Genomic DNA, 18,018 nt, shown 5'->3' with positions numbered 1-18,018 from the left:
AAGGAAGTTGTTGAAGGATCTAGTTCAGCATAAGAATTTGCACAATTAAGTGTGCTAGGTGCTGGTGGTTCATGCCTGTAATCCTAGTTACTTAGGAGGCTGAGATATGAGTTTTATAGTTCAAAGCCAGCTCAGGCAGGAAAGTCTGAAGCCTTTATCTCTAATTAACCACCAGAAAACCAGAAGTGGCATGGTGGCTCCAAGTGTTGGAGCACTAACCTTGAGCAAAAGCGCTCAGGGACAGCACTCAGACGTCAAGTTCAAGCCACATAACTGACAATAACCATTTATTTTTTATTTATTTATTTATTTTTGCCAGTCCTGGGCTTGAGCTCAGGGCCTGAGCACTGTCCTTGGACTTTCTCAAGGCTAGAGCTCTACCACTTGAGCCTCAGCACCACTTCCGGCTTTTTCCTATGTATGTGGTACCGAGGAATCGAACCCGGGTCTTCATGCATGCCAAGCAAACACTTTAACCACTAGGCCAAACTCCCGGCCCCCATTTATTTTTTTTAATATTTAATGAATTTTTTTTGCCAGTCCTGGGCTTGAGCTCAGGGCCTGAGCACTGTCTTTAGACTTTCTCAAGGCTAGAACTCTACCACTTGAGCCACAGCACCACTTCCGGCTTTTTTCTATGTATGTGGTACCGAGGAATCGAACCCAGGTCTTCATGCATGCTAAGCAAGCACTCTACCACTAGGTCAAACTCCCAGCCCCAAACCATTTATTTTTTAAAAATTAGTCTCACAATAAACATTCAACTTAAACTAAAAAAAAAAAAGAAAGAAAAAATCAATCAAGGGGTGAGGGGAGAGAAATGGGGACCAAGATATGAGAAAGGGTATCAATGTTTGTGAAGTAGTGCACCTTCTGTCTGGTGAATATAATGTAACCCGTCTATTAATTACAATAAAATACATGAAAAATAAATATATGTTAAAAAAATCAATCAAGTGAATCAATGAATTAAGCAATGTTACACAATTTCTGCTCTATAACCTTTTAATTTTTTAAAACTTGGTACACTTTTTAAATTTTGTTTCAGATTAAACTGAAACAACTGGAAGAGAGCCTTTTTAGACAACTTTGGTTTATATACCCTCTTCCTAATTCTTTAAGGAATGTGATTAGTGAATTGTCCCATGTCTGCTTAATTCACATGTATTGCATGCTCTATATCTTTGTTTCTATTGTGAACTGAACATTTTTTCTTGCCCGTCCTGGGGCCTGAACTCTGCCTGGGCACTGTCCTTGGGCTTTCCTCAAGGTTAGTGCTCTACCACTGGAGCCATGGCATCACTTCTGGCTTTTCTATATATGTGGTACCGAGGAATCAAACCCAGGCTTTCATGCATGCTAGGCAAGTACTCTACCACTAGGCCAAACTCCCAGCCCTCTACTCTGTTCTTGTTCTATTTGTTTTTGGGTGCTAGGGACCAAGCGCAAGGCCTCAGGTCTGTTAGGCAAGCCCTGTACTACTGTGTTGTACTCCCAGACCCAGCACAACTAATTTTTGTCTACTTTTCTAATTCTTCTGTTGCAGTGGCCCCTCAATTTCAATAGAAGTCAGAGTCAAAGCCTCCCATTCATGGATATTCAGATGCTATAGGTTTGAGGTAAGTCAACGTACCTGCATGTCAAACAAGTTCTACAGAGGACTCTACAAGGATAGAGATGAAGGACTATACCTTATTAAGAATCACTCCAGGATTGGGATGTGGTTTAGTGGTAGAGTGCTTGCCCTAGCATGCATGAAGCCCTGGTTTTGATTCCTCAGTATCACATAGACAGAAAAATCTAGAGACAGTGCTATGTGGCAGAGTTGAGCAAAGGAAGCTCAGGGACAGTAAGTACTAAGCCCCTGAGTTCAAGCCCCCAGGACTGGCAGAATACACACATACACACACACACACACACACACACACACACACACACACACACACACACACATATGTAAGTTAGAATCCTTCCAAGGCAGGGTGCTGTTGGCTTATACTTGTAATCTTAGCTACTTGGGAGGATGAAAAGGGGGGTGTTGTGACTCAAGGCCAGCATGGGCAAAAGTTTTCACAAGACCTAACTCCATGAAAAGAAACTCGACTCAGTGACTCGTGCCTGGATCCCAGTGACTATGGGAAACCCAAAAGTAGATGGATTGAGGCTCAGGTGGGGAAAAGAGACCCTATCCTAAAATAACCAGTGACAAACAGGGCTGGAGATGAGGCTCAGTAGTATCTTACCAGTCTAGCAAACTCATAGGCTTTGAATTCAAATCTGAATACCACTGTAAGAAATAATTATCGAGGGGCCGGGAGTTTGTCCTAGTGGTAGAGTGCTCGCCTAGCATGCACGAAGACCTGGGTTTGATTCTTTGGTATCACATACATAGGAGAAGCTGGAAATGGTGCTGTGGCTCACATGGTAGAGTGCTAGCATTGAGAAAGCCCAAGGACAGTGCCCAGCCCCTGAGTTTAAGCCCTAGGACTGGCAAAAAAAAAAAAAAAGTGAAAGAAAATAAGTAAAAACTGCATGTGCCAAAGCACATACCCAGAAAAGCCTCTCTGCCAAGAAAACAATGGGGAAAAAGAGAATGGAGACAATCAAAGCATAATTCTAAAATTCAACGATCCCAAGAGATGTATATTTTACCCAATAGAAAAATAATGAAACTGGTGGCTCATACCTGTAATCCTAGCTACTCAGAAGACAGATCTGAGGATTGTAGTTCCAAGCCAGGATGGGCAGAAAAGTCCGTGGGACTCTTTTATCTCAAATAAACTACTCAGAAAAACTGTGCACTCACAGTGGCATTGTGAGAAAGTGCATTGAGCAAAAGAAGCTTAGGGACAGAGTCTAGGCTTGAGTTTAAGCCCCAGGACTGGCAAAAGAAAAGAAGGAAGGAAGGAAGTGAAACTTTAGGGAATCTAAGAGGATTGTACACTCCATAGCACGTAGCCAATGAGGAATTAGAGGAGAGAACTGCACATTAGGATGATAAAACGTTTGCTTAAGTGCTTTGGGTGTCTGGTGGGTAGTCTTGCAAGACTACCATTAACCATTAAAGTACCACATTTTCAGTACTTTGTATGAGTATGCTTCCTATCATGAAAAAAAGTTTTTTGTACTTCTTTTGCAGGGCAGAAGGTTCTGGAAATTAAACTCAGGGCCTCATATGTGCTAGGTAGTCTTTACCTAATTTTTTGACCTCTGCTCTAAAGAGTTTTTAAATTATTAGATTTTTTTCCCCTTGTTAACTCAAGTGCTTGAGTAGGGAGAGTAGGAATGTTTTTTTATTTTTTAATTTTTTAATTTTTTATTTTTTTGCCAGTCTTGGGGCTTAAACTCCGGGCCTCGGCCCTGTTCTTGGACACATTTTGCTCAAGGCTAGCACTCTGCCACTTGAGCCACAGTGCCACTTCAGGCTTTTTCTGTGTATGTAGGTCCGGGAAATCGAACCCAGGGCTTCGTACATGCTAGGCAAGCACACTCCCGGCTGTTTCTATACTCTTGAAGGCCAGAGAAGGAAAAACTGTTTGCAGAGCTCTTCAGGGAAGGGAGGATCATGATGATTCTTGCATTCAGGGCAGTTAGTAGCTATGTAAGAATGTCTAGTTCCTGATTGATAGGAGGCTTTGAAAACAAATTACTTAGAGTTTCACTGTTTTCACTTAGCTTTATACTACTGAAAATCTCAGTAGTATTTTTTCTGTTACTTTGTGTTCTTTTTTTTTTTCCTGTCACTTCGTGAGTTTTTTTTTTTTTTCCCACAGCTAGCATTATCTTGTCTAAAGATTTTTTGCATGCATGCCAGTCTGGTCCTATGTGCTTGTCATTTTAATTTCTGTCTATACAATCTTACTCATTCTTGGGATAAGTGAGTTTATAACATTGAATCCCTTTTTTCTATTTTATTTACTTTGATTTTCTTGACTTTTGAGGGTTTATGCAGGAAGCCATTAAATACAACAGGGTATTGAACTATCTTCCCTGAAGTCTAGATCTATGGGTCTGTCTGGGCTACTTGATAAGAAATCATCATCATTAGTCCTCAGATACCATACTGGGGGAAAAATTAAACTGCCAAAGAATTTGATATCCTAGGAGTCACTTAGGTCCTCCCTATTACTGCAGCACTCAAAACACAGCCACAGTTTAGTGCTGTGATTAAAGTGACGTTTGTCTTTAGCCTCTTGGTTCATAAGACATTGTGATGGGCTCTAAGCCATTTCATCAGTTGAGGCTATTTTTCTCCAAAGAGCCAGTTATTTCTTTAGTTTTTCTCCAAAACTTCAACTTCAACTGGAAGGAGCCATAAATTTGGTGACATGGCTGCCTTCTTATCTGTCTTGGGAGTTATAGACTATATGTATAAGATAATTCATGTACATCTGCGTAATGAGGTAAGTTTTATAAATCATAAATCTTCACTTAACATGCAGGTGGTGTTGGGTGCCAGGTTTAGAAAAACTGATGTAGTTGCCAAGTTCATGAATGTTGTAAATCATTCAGGCAAAGGTAGCCCAGAATCATGCTGTCATCTGAGGCAGGCCAATTTCAAGGTGGTTGTTAAACACAAAAATGTGAGTCTCCATGATTGTTTTTCAAAACCAAATATACTTTTTATTAGAAGATTAAGGCCAAATTATCTTCCTTCTTTATTTGTCATCAGTTTTCTGAAACCTCCTCTCACCCTTAAAGTAGCTACCAGTAATGATCTTTTCTCCCTGATCTCTGGATTCTATCAGAAGTACATCACAAAATACATTACCTGTACATTTGCAATCCAGATCTTTAATGTACTGAAAATGAGATTTAGACATTTCAATAAATCTTGAAGCATATTATTAGGAAAAACCCTCTGGAGTTTTGAGGGTTATTTTCTTCTTGTTCTATATTTTACATAAAATTATTATGTATTAAAGATATACTGTACTTAGGAGGCAAATATAATCCTCTTATGCAATACCTGTATCTTGCAGACAAAAGCAGGGAAGGAATAGAGCCTGAGAAAAGTGATCCCAAGGACAACTTGAAATTGTGCTCTTCTAAGTTTCAAACTTTATCCAGACTCCTAGAACATGGATATTGAACTGTATTTTTTTTTAAGTTTCTCATTTGGTAGAAGAAGAAAACTGTGAAGCTGGCTATTATTGAGGAATGAAAACCTGATACTGATTTTTCTAAGAAGCCCTCAATGAGAAAAGCAAAGAGAAAAATGATTTTGCCTGAGGTTGTTAGGTTTCTGAGTATATTTCTTTGTAATCTCCATCCATAGGGCCATAGATGACATGTGATTTCCTTCCTTTGGTGTATTTCAGAGGTCCTTTTGTGGCAACTATATGAATAGCTCCTGTGTTATCATAGGGAAGTCTAGCCTTAATGATTACAGGGGCCAATTCCAGACAGAAAATCTTTTTTTTTCTTTTTCCTGAGAGCAATCAAGTTTTCATCTGTGCTCTAATTTGGATGTAGTATGGCTATGGTCTGTTTATCAGAGATTTTTGTACTGAGCGCTTGCCTAGTCATCATTGTGGTAGTACTGAAGTGATAAAACCTTTAAGAGGTAGAGTGCTCTCAGAAGGTCAAATGGACTAGTGAGAGGTCAAATAGCAATTCCTTTAGAAGGGATCAATAATGGTCTATAAGAATGAATTAGAGCTGGGCTCCTGTGGCTCATGCCTGTATTCCTAGTTACTCAGGAGGCTGATAGTAGCTTTGTTAATCTTAACTATGAAACTTGGAAATAGTGTCTTACCTACTTGTGAATTTAATGGATTAATCTCATGAATACTCTAGGAATCTATTTTCCTGCCATTTTATTTACCCTTTCTCCTCCCCACCCTGAAAGCTCACCATTTCTTCATGCTTCAGTACTTTATGCATACTTTCCACTCTCTGGAATGCTCTTTTCTGCCTTATCCAAATACAGCACTTCTATTCCTTTTCCTTTTTTTTTCTTTTCTCTTTCTTTCTTTCTTTCTTTTTTTTTTCTTTGCCAGTCCTAGGGCTTGAACTCAGGGCCTGGGCACTGTTCTTGAGCTTTCTCAAGACTAGCACTCTACCACTTGAGAGCACCACTTCTGGCTTTTTTCTGTGTATGTGGTAACCAAGGAATTGAACTCAGGACTTTGTGTATGTTAGGCACACGCTCTACCACTAGGCCAAACTCCCAGTCCCCATTTCTAGTCTATTTCTAAAATCTGCTTAAGTCTCCTCTTCCTTAGAAAGTCTTCTCTGGCTTCTTGAAGCAAATTCATCTTGATCTTCTGTACTTTTAGAACATCATTTATCCACAGTTCCCACCTTAAGGGATTTAATTATTTCTTGATATTACTATGTGTTTAGCATCTTTTTTTTTTTTTTTTGCCCATCCTGGGCTTGAGCTCAGGGCTTGAGCACTGTCCTTGGACTTTCAGCCTCAGCACCACTTCCGGCTTTTTGCTATGTATGTGGGGTACCAAGGAATCGAACCCGGGTCTTCGTGCATACTAGGAAAGCACTCTACCACTAGGCCAAACTCCCGGCCCCATGTTTAGCATCTTAAGGACACAGTTTTACCAACTTCAGTATTGCCAGTTTCCACTATGACACAATGTGAACAACAGTAATTAAATCTATTTCTTTTATATTATCCCATCAATCTGAGCACTAACATATAGCCTTGGGAGAAAAAAAACTTTGTAAAGTTGCATTTCATCATAACTTACAGATGTTAAGACTGGCATATAAAGCATTTACTTAAATCCCCTAGAGGAATGCCTATGGGTAAAGAGCAAGAAAAGAGAAACTGCCTTCATTTTTCAATGTTTCCTGGAGTTTTCTGTAGATTCTGAATAGATTGAATTCGAATATTTATTTCCACATAATAATATTAGAACTTTTATATTTTTGTTTTCTTATTTTAATCATTCTAATCTAATTATTACTTGAACTGTAGCAATTTTAGCAGGAATGACACAGTTTTATAAACTCATGTTTAGGAAGTACCACATTTATTAATAATATTATTATTATTTTGTACTAGTCCTGGGATTTGAACTCAGGGCCTGGGTTCTATACTGAGCTTTCTTGTTCAAGGATAGAGCTCTATCACTTGAGCTGCAGCTCTGCTTCCAGCTTTTTGGTGGTTAGTTGCAGGTAAGAGTCTTTCAGAGTGTCCTCAAATCCATGAGCCAATGAGCAGATCTTCTGAGCTCCTAGGGACCACACCATAGTGGATTCTGAGTGTTACTCAGCCCCTGGCTGTTGGACAGCCTGCACCAGCTACTGGCATACCTAAAAAGGGCCCCTATTTGCTGAGATTCTATTTTGCCTGGTGATTCTGATTTGTTTCAGTGCCTTGACATCAGCATATGCCTCCCTATCAGTTACTGAGATGATCATTGCTGCTGTCCTGTTTCTCATCTATATGTGTGACTGGCACACCAAACTACCATTCATCAACTGGCCCTGGAGAGATTTCTTCTGAGCCCTCATAGCTGCCATCCTCTACCTAATCACCTCCATTGTGATCCTTGTTGAGAGGGGAAGCCATTCCAAAATTGCTGCTGGGGCACTGGGCCTAATGCCTGCTTTACTCTTTGGCTATGATGCCTATTCCACCTTCCCTCTTTGGCAGCAAAGACAACAGCAGCCCCCATAGACCCCACAGATGGCCCCGAGTAGGTGAACTTCACTCCCTGCGGTCTGCAAATCATTCCTCTATAGAAAAATCTCCTCTCAGTCCCCACAACACTCCCACCCAGTCAACTCCGCAACCTCCTGTTGTGGTAAAAGTGCCTTTATTGGGAAAATTTTGTCTGCCGGTCTGTCAATCCTCCTGAATGTGATCACCTTTATGAATATGCCCAGGGCCGCCCCCCTCCTGACAACATCTAAGAGACCTCAGTTCTGCCCACCCTAAGCTACAAAATGAGGGAGGTGAGTGTCTCTGATATCTGAGTGACCCATTTCAAATAACCTCGGTGTGAGGGTTGAGATGTGGAGGGATAAATAAATAATAAATGATTGTTAAAAAAAAAAAGAGGGGCTGGAAGTTTGGCCTAGTAATAGAGTGATTGACTAGCAAGCACGAAGACCCTGGTTCGATTCCTTAGTACCACATATATCGAAAAAGCTGGAAATGGTGCTGTTGCTCAAGTGATAGAGCTCTAGCCTTGAGAGGCCAAGGACAGTATTCAGGCCCTGAGTTCAACTCCTAGGACTAGATAAAAACAGTCTTACAGACTTTCTTGCCTGAGTCTCATAGCCAGCGCTGGTAGCTCATGCTTATAATCCTAGATACTCAGGAGACTGAGATCTGAGGATTGAAGTTCAAAGCCAGCTTGGGCAGGGGTGGGGGGTGGGGAGGATGGGGACAAAAACATTAGAAGGGGTATCAATGTGTGAGAAGTAATTCACCCATTACCTGAAGAATGTGAGTGTAACTCCTTTATACATTACCCTGACAATAAAAACAAAAAACAAAAGAACAACAAAGAAACAAAGCCAGCCCGGGCAGGAAAGTCAGTGACACTCTTATCTCCAGTTAATTATGGAAGACTGGAAGTGCTGCTGTGGCTCAAGGGGTAAAGCGATAGCCTTGAGCTGAAGAGCTCAGGGACAGCACCCAGGTTAAGAATTCAAGCCCCATTACCAGGAAAAAAAATAAAGAGACTCACAGACTTTTGTGCCCAGGCTGGCTTTTGACCTTGATCCTCAGAGCTCAGCCTGCTTAGTAACCAGGATTACAAGTGTGAGCCACTGCGCCCTGCTGATTTGTGACTCTTAAGTGCAGAGTCCTCCACAGTCTTGAATCCCAAACTTCTACAGATAGTAAAGGCACGTATTAAGCACTGATAAATGGTATTGATGGTAATGATGAGGAGGAGGATGACGACATGGCTTGGGATCATTCCTGAGCTCTACTATATGGTAACAATCAGGAATGAAGGGAGGAGGGGGCTAGGTTTCATGCCTTACGCTCATGAGTATTTCACAGGTTTGGGTCACCAAGAGAAGCCTCTTTGTCCAGTTGTCAGCTTAGGAAGAAGCATGTGCCCTGATTATGTTGTACAAGTTCCATTTGTCAGAGAATATGGTCTAGCGCTCCTCTGAGGACTGGTCACTTTAGCTTTGCTGTCCTTTGGCAGCTTTGCAGATTATCTTACCCAGTCCCTAACAATAAGACTTTGCCTTACAAATGTAGACTAGCCAAGCCCTCTTGAACTAATCAATCTCCTGTGACTTGTTCAAAGTAATTATCCTCCCAAGGAGCTGAGATTAATAAATGTGAATAACTTTTTCACTTTTCAATGAGGGTTCCTCATGCAGATACCTTGACCAGAATCCCTGCTCCAGATCACACTTTTGTATCACAGAAATAGAACTAAGAACTCTCTTGCATAAGCCCTTTGAGGCCCAGTAAGTAGTTCACTTGTTCCCTTATAGCAGCTTCCTGTGACCCCATGCCAACAATTCTGGCTTCTATTGGTATTGATCTAGGAATAGGGACTGGGTAGAAAGGATTTAAAGTCCTTGTGAATCCTGTGTATCTTTGATTCTGTAATTTCACTTGCTGTTTTCCTTTTGGGAGAAGTGTTGAAGTCAGGGATTTTCACTTGCTAGACAAATGCACTACCACTTGAACCATGCCTTGAAACACTATACTTTGTTTTTCAGATAAGGTCTCATGCTTTTGCCCAAACGTGCCTCAGGCCATGATTTGTCTACCGTGATCATACCTCCTTTATAGCTAGTATTACATTGGGGTCAATACACACAAGTTTTTGTTATGGTTCATGGCTTTGAACCATGATCCTCTTAATTATCACCTCCCAATAGCTGGAATTAGAGGTGAGAGCCACTACACAGGGCATTTGCTATGTTTTTTTTTATTGTAATGTATGGCAATTGTAATTGCCATATAGAAGGTGCATTAATTCACATACATTGATACCCTTTCATATGTCTTGGTACCCTTTACCCTCCCCCCACCGCCCCTCCCCATTTGCTATGTTTTTAAGCATTTTAAATCATCTCAGCTTTCTACTGATCCTTTTAAATTCTTTCCCTTTCCCCTTGATAGACTCACTCAAGCCAGAGAATATCTTATTTTAGTTCCTTGAATGTATTATTTCTGTATTTCCAGGTGTCCTAACTTCTCCCCACTATTCCCATCAGTCATTTGTCTTAGTCTACTCAGCCTTTCAGGTCCAAAATTTATTATTAACTAATTTATTATTTAATTTAATTTTTATTTTTTGAGACAAGGTCTCACCATATTATCTAGGCTGGCCTGGAAGTCACTATGTAGCCCAGTTAGCCTTAAACTTTTGATCCTTTGCCTTGGTCTTCTGAATGCTAGATTATAGACATATATTGTCACATTTAGAAAATAAAATTTATATATATGTATATTTATGTATATAAATGCATGTATACATTTATATGAGTAATTTATGTTTTGGCAGTTCTGGAGATGGGTCCTTGGGCTTCATGTATGGTAGGCAAATACTCTACCACTGAGCTGAGTCTGGTACCCTCAGGTCCCAATTTAAATGTCACTTGTGTAGACAAGCTTCTCTACTTCCAAAATACCTCAACCAGACCAGAATATTATTTTCTTTCTTTCTTTTTGTTCTGATGGCTAATTTTATATGAGTCTCACATTCTTTAGTGCCCAGGCTGGCTTTGAACTGAGATCCTCATATCTCAGCTAGGATTACAGGAGTGAGCCACTGCATCTGGCCTGCATATTATTTTCTGCAGCACTTTCCTTCCCTCCCTTCCTCCCTCCACCCCTTCCTCTTTGTCACTCTTTCTGTTTGGCAGTATTGGAGTTTGAATTCAGGGTTAGACCTTGTACTCACTTGGCTTGCTTGCTCAACTGGTATTCTATCCTCGACTCCCAACTTCAGTCCTGCTTTTAGCTGGTTATTTTATTTTGCACCCATACTGGGGCTTGAACTTAGGACCTCAAACTCTCACTTAGCTTGTTCACTCAAGACTGACGTTTTACAACTTGAGCCACATCTCCACTTCCAGCATTTTGTTGGCTAATTGGACATAAGAGTCTCTCAGATTTGTCTGCCCAGTCTGGCTTCAAAACCATGATTTTGTAAATACCAACCTCCTAAGTAGCTAAGAATACAAGGATGAGCCACCAACGCCTAGCTTCCACAGTATTTTATGCCCTTATATTAATTAAACTACATTTTAGTATTTAAATGTATACAGCATTTATCTCCTTGGTATTTGAAATCTCTATGTATGCAGGGACTTAGACTGGCTCTGCAAAAATTCATTGTTAGATCTTAGCCCAACACCTGAGACCTGCTAGCTATTCAGTAAACTGTCATTGCTATGGCTGACTTTGCTTCCCATCTCAATCATGCATTTACCTTGCTGTTCATTTATGGATTGGTGTAGTGTTGCTTTTTGCTATTTATGTATTTATGCTCATCTGTTTAATGTTAGCCATCTTAAGTTGTATATTCCTAGGGGGCAGAGAATTCATGTATATAATTTTCTTTGTATAGTAGTTTGTGTGTGGGTGTGTATGTATTTCATCCTGAAACTGTAGAAAAGGAATGAAGTGGCAAAAATGAAAACAGCAGTAAGTGCTACTTACTAAAACACGGAGCAGACTGAAACTCTGTGAGGATGAATTCTAAGTCACTGTATCTTCCCTGAAGTTGCGTTGGGGGCAAGGGGCAGAGTGTAAGACAGGACTTTGGCATCATAGAAATTCTAGAAGCAAAAGTAGCTGACTTCAGTAGTTGAGTTTTGTACTGCAGAGTAACAGAGGGAAGCAAGAAAGGATGCTTCAGTAGTTAAGAAAAATATGGTAGGAGAAGTTGAGGGCCTCATTTTCTTCCAGGTAACATCTAAGTGCTATTAAGCCATCTGGGAATGTGACTTAGTGGTAGAGTGCTTGCCTAGCTTGCATGAAGCCCTGGGTTTGATTCCTTAGTTCCATATAAATAGAAAAAGCCAGAAGTGGCACTGTGGCTCAAGTGGTAGAGTGCTAGCATGAGCTCAGGGACAGTGTTCAGATCCTGAGTTCAAGTCCTAGGAATGACCAAAAAAAAGTGATATTAAGCTAAAGCGAATTTTTAGCTCTGAAAACAGGTCTTCTTTTTTTGACCCCTTTAATAATATTTATTGTTTTTAAAAATGAAGTTTGACTGTATACTAGTGGCTCACATCTATAATCCTAGCTTCTCAGGCAGCTGAGATCTGAGGACCAGTTCAGAGCCAGCCTGGATGGGTAAGTTTGTGAGACTCTTCAATTAACTACTGAAAAGTTAGAAGTGGAGCTGTGGCTTAAGTGGTAGAACAGTAGCCTTTAAAACAAAGCTCAGGGACAGCATCCAAGCCCAGAGTTCAAGGCCCAGGACTGGGGAAAAAAATGTTTGAAGAATAGCTGTTATAACTGTAACTGGACAAATGGGTATAATCATGAGAGAAATGTCTCTTACTTTCCTTTTTCCTCTCCTTTCCTCCTTTCTTCCCTCCTATTTTTGCAGGGATTGCACCATGGCCTTGTACATGAAAGGTAATTGCTATATCACTGAACTATACCCTCTGCCCATTATTTCTTTAAGTTCACTTAGTGGGGATAGTATTCTAATCTTGCTCCAGGAAAATGGTTTTCTGGATGCCTATAAGTGTTAGAAAGTCTTACAGTGCCTTTTTAGATAAATCATTGTTTGTTCAGTCTTGTGTTGTCAAGTGTTTCCATTTTATTTTATTTTTTAATGTTGTGTCCTCATCTGCAGACTAGAGAAAAGGGAGTATTGATAGTATCTGTTTACTTGAATTTCCTCTCTCTCTCTCTCTCTCTTTCTCTCTCTCTCTCTCTCTTTCTCTTTTTGCCAGTCCTGGGGCTTGAACTCAAGGCCAGGGCACTGGGCCCAAGGCCTGAACACTCTGCTACTTGAGCCATAGCACCTTCCAGCTTTTTCTGTGTATGTGGTTCTGGGGAATTGAACCCAGGGCTTCATGCATGCTAGGCAAGCATGCTACCACTAGGCCATGCTTCTGATCCCTTTCCTTAAATTTCTAACTGAGAGTTTTCAAGGCAGGGAATATTGTATTTGTCTTACAGTGTCAAACTGGCTTGGCATTTTCCAGAAATGGAAAGTTCTGGGTCACTTTTATGAGTTCTTCAGAGATCTGTACTACCTTACACAGAAAGACTGATACACATACATTCACACAGAGTGCTTGTCTGCCATGCATGAGGTCCTAGATTCAATTTGTAGCCCTGAAACATTCTTTTTTGGGAGGGCAGGGAAGAGTCTCTCATGGGGCTTGAACTCAGGGACTGGGTGCTGTCCCTGAGTTCTTTTGCTCAAGACTAGCATTCTACCACTTTGAGCTACAGCTCCACTTCCAGTTTTTGAGTACTTAATTGGAGGGAAGACTCACGGAGACTTTTCTGCCTGGGTTGGCTTTGAATCCAGATCCTCAGATCTCAGCATTCTGAGTAGCTAGGATTAGAGACATGGACCCGGCTTGAAACCTTCTTTTATTTAACAACTTCTTTTTATTTAGTCTTAATATGGTTTTGGAGTTCCATTACTGATTTTCAACTGTTTTCTACAAAAATTAGCATTTTTTGCTGGCAAAAATATGTAGTATCCATATATACTACATATTGCATATTACATATTGAAATCTGTGCTGAAACTTTCAAATAACAGTGTTGTTACTATGGTCAAACTAGGGATTTCAGGAACCAACTAATGTTTTTGGTAAGAGTAGGTAATAACAGGGCTGGGAGTTTGGTAGAGTGCTTGTCTAGCATGCACGAAGACCCGGGTTCCATTCCTCGGTACCACATACATAGAAAAAGCCTGAAGTGGTGCTGAGGTTCAATTGGTAGAGCTCTAGCCTTGAGAAAGTCCAAGGACAGTGCTTAGGCCCAGAGCTCAAGCCCAGGACTGGCAAGAAAAAAAAAAGAGTAGGTAATAACATTGTTTTTCTTTCATCTGTCAAAAAAAGCATAATTAAGCCAGGCACTGATGGCTCACTCCTATAATCCTAGCTACTCAGGAAGCTGAGATCTGAGGATTGTGGTTCAAAGCCAGCCAGGGCAAGAAAGTCCATAAGACTCTTATTCCATTTGACCACCAGGAAACTGGAAGTGGTACTGTTGCTCAAAATGGTAGTGCATTAGCCTTGTGCAAAAAAGCTCAGGGACAGTACCTGGCTTTGAGTTCAAGCTCCACAACTGACAAACAAACCAAAAAACAAAAACAAAACAAAACCCCAGAACAATTGTCTTTAAGTATGAAATGTACCCCTCTCTTCTCTGTGCTTCAGTCAGAAAATATAAATAAGGAATTATGAGCATAAAGATGACTGGATGGACTATAGGCCTGGAGGAAAGTTAAATCATCTGGAGGACACTTTAAGACACTAGTAGAGGAGAAGGGCTCAATACTAGAAATGTAATGCTGATTTCATCAGTATTTTTAAATTTAGCTCTGACCTCTCCCAGAATCACTAGATAAAGCTGTTTTCTTATATTTAAGTCTCTGTTATAACCATGGAGCAATGCTTGTCCCCGAGGAAGGACTTCCCCAGAGAGACACAGCTGTGTTTTCCAGCTGTATTTTGTATCTATCTGTCTAGATTTAAAGTAGGAGGGGTATTTGTCATCATCCTTGGTAAAATGGCTGAATACCTTTATCATGGAAAGAGACATGTTGGTTTCCTAGTTGCCTTACAAAGAATTAAAGTCTCCAATTTGGAGTTGCTGTCAAACCAGCAGATGGAGTAGCAGTCCTTCTTTGTGTGCCTCTAGGCCCACCTGAGCTGATATGCTGAATGATGTTGGATCCAACTCTACAGCCAGAGGGGACAGGGACATGAATAAAAATGATTGTACCACATTGCTATAACTGTTGTCCTGTCTGCAGAGGAGTTTCATAAAATATGATCCCAAAGAGATTGTTTTTATGTGCCTCTCTGGAATTACTGCAGAAGCAATTGTAGGGAGTGAGTGCTTGTATGCCTGAGGTAACTATAGGATATAAGAGAGAGGAAAATGTAGAGGTTCTGGCAGTGAAAGAGTATGGCTTGATTCCCTCACAACTGGAAGGTCTTGGGAAGAAACCAATGCTTCTTTGTAGGGAAGGCAGCTGTTAAAGGAAGATTTGGGTGATGAGGCTGAATTACCTTGTCAGACTTCATTCTCTGAAAGCCCTCTTAACAAAGCCTGTTGACTGACAGGTGCAGTGGCTCATGCCTGTAATCCTCTCTACTCAGGCGGGTGAGATTTGAGGATCGCAGTTCAAACCAACCTGAGCACTAAAAAGTCCGTGAGACTCATCTCCAATTAACCAGCAGAAAATCGGCACCATGGCTCAAGGGGTAGGGTGAAGGCGAAGGCGAAGACCTGGAGGATCATAGCTCAAAGAAGTCTCAGAAACCTATCACTAATTAACCAACTAAAAGTTGAATTAGTAGTGTGACTCAAATGGTAGAGTGCCAATCATGAGCAAAAAAATTGAGTGAAAATGAAAAGCATATGGCCCTGGAATCCCAGCCTGATACATGCACCAAAAAAACCCCCAAAAACAAAAACAAAAACAAAAACCCAACAGGATAAAATAAAACCCCAACAAATCTGAAATCTGTTGACTACGGAGCTGGTAGAAATTAAGCTTCCCTGAGATTCTTCCTATTTTCAAAGCACCCACAACCACACAGCTGGGCAGATGGCAGTTCTTAGTAAATGCCAGAAGTTTGAAGAGTGCTCTCACTGAAAACTTTGTCTATATCCAGACTATAGGACATCATCTGTGAAATGAAGAGTCCTCTTTTACTCTTTAATAGCTTCAGTATGGAGGAAGAGCAGTAGATGTGTTTCTACTCAGAGGGCAGGACCTGTGACTCTTCTATCTGATTTTCCCTGTCAAAGTAGCTCAAATCCCTGAAGTAGATATAAACTGTAAGACTCAGCAGGATCACTTCTATAACTGAAGGTCTAACTACTGCAGATTACCCAGGAAGCCAGAGAGAAGGCCTTTTAGCTGGTCTTTGCTTAACCCTAAAGCTGTCTGTGAAGTAAGTAAGGGTGATTGGAATTTTAGCTTCATAGCTGGTCGGTGTGCAGCCACCTTCATTGGAAATCCAGGGATGTCTGGTGAGTTTCTTGGCCATAGGCCTCCCTGGATCCCAGAACTCTTTGAAGAGAAGAAAAGGTTCCAAAAGTTGCTGCTCTTGATGAAAAAGTCAGGAGGGAAGAAAATGAGACTAACAAGGACTGAAGAGAACTGTCTGTGGGCTGAAGAGAATGTTAATGGCTCAGCTTCCAAACTTCAAAGTTTCAGCAAAGTAGGTGACAACTCAGCTGTCACGTACAGAATACTTCCCAAGGACTGACTTTTTTTTTTTTTTTTTTTGGTCAGTCATGGAGTTTGAACTCTGGGCCTGGGCATTGTCCCACTTCCAGCCTTCTTTTTTCTTTTTTTTTCTCTTCTTTCTTTCCCCCCCTCTCTCATTCTTTCTTTCTTTCATGCCAGTCCTGGGGCTTGAACTCAGGGCCTGGGCACTGTTCTTGGACACTTTCTGCTCAAGGCTAGTGCGCTACCACTTGAACCACAGCACCACTTTCAGCTTTTTTTTTCCTGAATATGTGGTACCTAGGAATTGAACCTAGGGCTTTGTGCATACTAGGTGAGCACTCTTCCACTAAGCTATGCTGCTAGTCCAATCCACTTCTGGTTTTCCAGTGGTTAATTGGAGATTAGAGTCTCACAGACTTTAGTGCCTGAGCTGGTTTTGAACTGAGATCCTCAGATCTCAGCCTCCTCAGTAAACCTAGCTTGGATTATAGGCATGAGCCACTGCACCCCGCTTAAGGACTGATTTTGCAAATAAATTATTCATAGCCTGATTTTCCTGGATCAAGGAATAGGGCCTAAGAGACAGAGGGAAGAGAAACTATTGGAAAATCCTAGGCTTGGTACACCTATTTAGGACCTAATTCCTTTCTTGTTTACCTGTCCCAGAAGTCAGGGAAGGGAAATGGCTGGCAGACAAATGGCTCTAAATGAGCAAATCTAGCTAACACTTGTTTTACCAGTTTATAAAGTGGTAGCTGCTGTGGACTGAATTGTGTTATCCCAAATTCATGTTGAATCTCTAATCCCCAGTGCAGATGGGGCTTTTGAGAAGTAATTTGGTTTAGTTTAAGTGGGGGTGGGCTAGGAGTTGTATGTTGGATTAATGCCCTTGTGAAGAAACAGAAGAGGGTGTGTTTCCCTCCTCCTCTTCCTTCTTCTCTTCCTTTCCCTCCTCCTTTTCCTTTTCCTCTACCTCATTTTCCACCCACATCCCTGACTCAGACTTTCAGCCTCCTGAACTGTGAGAAAATAAACTTCTGTTGTTTTAGTTTCTCCATCTATGATATTGTGTTTCAGCAGTTGTAGTGGATGCTGTTGGTATCCTGTTCCAATACCCTTTACTACATCTGTGTATCCCCAGCTTCTATATTGATTCTAGAATTCACAGGTGCCTCTTTCTCCAGAGTATTGTTTCCTGTGAGTGGGAAACCCCACCGGTACCCCTGGAATCTCTAGCTCAGGTAGTATAAAGAGTAGCCCTTTTTCCTCAGGAAGGAATGATTCTTTGGTACCATTCATATACCTGAGTCCCCCATGGGATCAGGCTGGGGCCAAACACAAAGCTGCAAACATTCTTCTTTCTGTTCTGACCTTACCTGCTACCTTAATTCTGTTGTTTTTACCCCATAGGCCACACTTCAGTAAATCATGTGGCTGGGTGTTGGTGGCTCAATCCTGTAATCTTAACTACTCTGGAGGCTGAGATCTGAGAAAGCCAGCCCAAGCAGGGAAGGCATTAAGACTTTTATTTCCAATTAACCACCAGAAAACTGGAAGTGTCACTGTGGCTCAAAGTGGTAGAGTGCTAACCTTGAGCAGAAAAGCCCAGGTATAGCACCCAGGCCCAGAGTTCAAGCCCACAACTGACAAAAATAAAAATAATTAACCATTAAAA

At 41.1% G+C, this 18,018-nt stretch overlaps 1 pseudogene; it reads left to right on the top strand.

The window, feature by feature from the left end:
• The first annotated feature begins 4,398 nt into the window (after positions 1-4,398).
• Positions 4,399-7,668, top strand: LOC150064063 (proteolipid protein 2 pseudogene; annotated as a pseudogene).
• The last annotated feature ends 10,350 nt before the right edge of the window (positions 7,669-18,018 follow it).

This window comes from Megascapheus bottae, chromosome 4 (assembly GCF_031878675.1).
Source record: "Megascapheus bottae isolate mThoBot1 chromosome 4, mThoBot2.hap1, whole genome shotgun sequence".
NCBI lineage: Eukaryota > Metazoa > Chordata > Mammalia > Rodentia > Geomyidae > Megascapheus > Megascapheus bottae.
This window is presented reverse-complemented; position numbering and strand designations above follow the sequence as displayed.